The 3,864-nt window shown below is 46.7% G+C and overlaps 1 long non-coding RNA gene across 1 annotated transcript; it reads left to right on the top strand.

Annotated features, from left to right (window-relative positions):
• Positions 1–811: 811 nt before the first annotated feature.
• On the top strand, positions 812–3,473 carry LOC106144445. Its single transcript, XR_001229515.2, has 3 exons — positions 812–966; positions 1,062–1,388; positions 3,425–3,473. It is a non-coding gene; the product is annotated as an uncharacterized LOC106144445 (long non-coding RNA).
• Positions 3,474–3,864: the final 391 nt, after the last annotated feature.

Genomic DNA, 3,864 nt, shown 5'->3' with positions numbered 1-3,864 from the left:
TCCACAACTGAACTATATCCCCACCCTGTATCCTATATTTTAATAGCTTACTCTGGCAACCCCACCAGGAGACATGTCCAGACTTTCTGAACCCACACTTGACAGTCAGAGCTGTGCTAGCAAGAAGATTGTAGCCCCAGATAGCAATCAATACGGTCTGTCTCATTGGTTCACAAGACTTTCTAAACCGTCAGTGAAGGACACTCTGGGGTTGGCCAGATGGCGTGGTGGGTAAAAGCACTGTCCACCAAAACTGACCATCCGAGTTCGATCCCCAGGACCCACAGGTGGAAGTAGAGAACTGGTTCCTGGGAGCTGACCTCTGACTGCCACACATGTGCCATGGCAAGAGCACGCGTGCCTGCATGCATGCATGTGCACACACACGGACACGAGTGAATAAATAAATGTAACTTTAAGAAGGGGAAACTCTGGCCTACAGAGCCCAGCGTTTTCATGAACATAGAGGTGAGCAGAAGAGAGACAGAGAGAGTTAGAGAGAGCAAGGCGCTGAAAAGAGATCCTAAATCACATTTTAAAAAACAAACAAAAACAAAAACAAAAACAAAAAAAGGAGGGTCTCATTCTGAAGCCCAGGCTAGCCTGGGACTTTCCATATAGACTAGGTTAACTTCAAACCCTCAGCGGTCTCCTCCTAACTCAGTCTCCCAAGTGCTGGGATCCCACGCGTGCACTGTGACATTTAGCTAAGATCACAGTTTTATATCACAGGATAAAACCCGAGTTCTCAGGGCCAGCTGGCAAGGATGCACAGCGACAATGTTTTAAAAATAAACCGCGTGCGGTCACGGTGTATCGCAGCTCTCGCTGTGGGATCTGAAGCTTTGGAGACGGTCACTCGGGGTCCTTCAGCCTTGCTCCAGCCGCGGGACTGAGGTACACAACCACTTCTGAAGACACTGCGAACTTCTCTCCTTTTCCAAGCCTGCTCACTAGAAGATCAAGGTACCCAAGAAATGATGAAGGGGGTAGGGGATGTTTTCTGTGGGAGCTGGTGCCATTTCAACCCTATTTTTACGCTTTTCTTTCTTTTCCATAAGGAGATAATTAGCATGCGGGCTCTGATTACAGACCATGAATCCTCAGTACTCGGGTGCCACTCACGGACAGATGCAAACCGAGCTCCTTCGTCAAGCTGCCGTCTTTCCACTGTCAGTGAGCAGCCCTGGGAGGGGCAGGGGGAAAACCACTCGTTTGTCAGACTCCATGAACTCTGGCCCGCAGCCCACGCGGCACTGGGAATTCTGGTTGCCAGATGGGAAACCACGTGACAGTTCTCCTTGAAACGTGTCACCCTGGGGACAGAGGAAAATCTAATGGTAAACATCTTTATTTTCTGAGACAGGCCCAAGAACCTGGCTCCACAGGTAACCTTTTTTTCTGTTTTCTGTGAGAACATATCGTCTGTTCCCTAAACCATGCTCATGACGTAGACCAAAGAAGAGCTTGGGCGAGGTGAAGTGGTGCACGGCTGCTGACCCAGTGTCTGGAGGACAGAGGCAGGAAAATCAGAAGCTCAAGGCCAGCCAGGGCTAAAACAAAACAAAACAAAAATTAGGGCAGCACAATTCGGACTCAATGGATTAGTTTAAAGAAAAAAAGACATGAAGTTGAGAAGTTGAGAGGGGGTGAGGAGGTGAGGGATGGACCTGGGGGGGGGATATGGTCAAATACATTGTATATACGAAATTATGAAAGAATAATATTATGTTTGTTAAAATCAGAAATGAAGTGTTCTGGTAGTATAACACACATGCGTTGTGTGGTATTCGTTAGAGAAGACTAGGAGAGTGTGGATCTAAGTCTTTATTAACCTGCTGACGACTGCTCTGGGTGGTCAGGATCCCAGCGTAGCTCAAGCCTTCTCAGCGTGAGTTTGTAAACGCAAAAATCACCTTCTGAGTTGACACACTTCGGTTAACAAGAACAGCTAGCCAGAATCGGAACTACAGAAGCCAAAAGGCAAGGTTAGTACATTTAGAGACTTTCCAAGAACCATGGACTCTGACGGAACTAAGTCTTTGTTTTCATTTTGGCTGACGGTATGGGCTACCTGCTGAATCAGGTTTTTGTTGTTATTGTTGTTTTGTTTGCTTGGTTTTGTTCTTTGCTTTCGTTTTGTGTTTTTGGGAGAAGGTTTCTTTGTGTAGCCCTGGCTGCTCTGGAACTTACTCTATAGACTGAATTAAACTTGAACTCACAGAGATCCTCCTGCCTCTGCCTCCTGAATGCTGGAATTAAAGATGTGCACCACCACCACCAGGGCTATGTGCTGAATTTTGGTATTCCCATTGTGAAGTCTGTTGTGCTAAGGTCTGGAGGCCTACAAGGTTCTGGACCCCTATTCTACACACTATTTTGTACTTTTTATTAATCAAAAATATCTTAGACATGTTTTTATATTGATCTCACAGTAATATGTAATACCTGTTTTCCCATAGGGCATGTTGTCAAGCTTTCAGGTTTTTTTGTTTGTTTGTTTGTTTTTGTTTTTGTTTTTCAAGACAGGGTTTCTCTGTAGCTTTGGAGCCTGTCCTGGGAACTAGTTCTTGTAGACCAGGCTGGCCTTGAACTCACAGTGGTCCACCTGCCTCTGCCTCCCAAGTGCTGGGATTAAAGGAGGCATGTGCCACCACCGCCCATCAAGCTTTCAGGATTTAAAAAAAAATATTTAAAAAAATTACGTGTATGCATATACCACGCATAAACAGCTGCCTTCAGAGGCCAGAAGAGAGTGGTGGATCCCAGGACCTTGAGTTACAGTCAGTTGTGAGTGGCGTGGTGTGGGTGCTGGGAACCAAACCTGGGCCTCTGCAAGTCCAGTAACCACTGAACCATCTCACCACCCCCAAACTTTCAGATTTTTTTTTAAAGATTTATTTATTACGTATACAGTATTCTCAGTATTCTTTCTGCATGTATGGCTGTGTGCCTACAGGCCAGAAGAGGGCGCCAGACCTCATTACAGATGGTTGTGAGCCACCATGTGGTTGCTGGGAACTAAACTCAGGACCTTTGGAAGAGCAGGCAGTGCTCTTCACCACTGAGCCATCTCTCCAGCCCACATTTTCATCCATATGATAGTTAAAGTATTTCACATATAGGTTGATAGTACTTCAGTGAGGATTTCATAAACATGTCCTGTTATTATGAATAAGCCGGCCCCTCTCTCTTCGTATTTGGAGGCAGAGGCAGAAGGCCAACCTGGTCTACGTATTGAGCTCCAGCACAGCCCTGCCTACGTGAGAGCCTGTTTCAAACAGACAAAGGGGAGAAGAGTGGGGCAAACGATCAGGAGCCATTGTGCCTGGTTCACTTTTCTCCCCTCAACATAATCTTTTTATCAGTTATTTAGAATTTCATACAGTGCACCCCGATGACCCTTGTGTCCCGTTCCTCCCAGGTCCACCTTCCCATCCTTGCTCTACCCCCACCAAAAAAAAAAAAAAAAAGTACATCAAGTCTAATTTGTGTTGCCCATATACTCACTGGAGCATGGTTGAACTCCTGGTGGCCAGTCCCTTAAAGAAGACGGAGCGGTCAAGCTGTCGTCACCACCCCGACCTCCCTTCCACCAGAGACCATCAACTGTAAAGGGCCATCTTGAGCATTCTCTATCACGGTTTTAAAGGACTCCTCGGTAGCGTCCTGTCTGGACTGTTTCTCTATGGGGGTTAGGGGGAGGTTGATACAGATGCTTTCGATGTCTCTCATTCTCGGTTACGAGTCTGTAGCCATCCATACTGCTCTTCAAGAAGCTTCCTTGCCAACCCCAAGGTCCAAATCAGGAGCAGATGGAGAGAGAACATGAGCAAGGAACTCAGGACCGCGAGGGGTGCACCC

The sequence above is a fragment of the Microtus ochrogaster genome, unplaced genomic scaffold (genome assembly GCF_000317375.1).
Source record: "Microtus ochrogaster isolate Prairie Vole_2 unplaced genomic scaffold, MicOch1.0 UNK106, whole genome shotgun sequence".
Taxonomy (NCBI): Eukaryota; Metazoa; Chordata; class Mammalia; order Rodentia; family Cricetidae; genus Microtus; species Microtus ochrogaster.
Note: the sequence above shows the minus strand (reverse complement) of the source record. Positions and strands in the feature narration are given on the sequence as shown.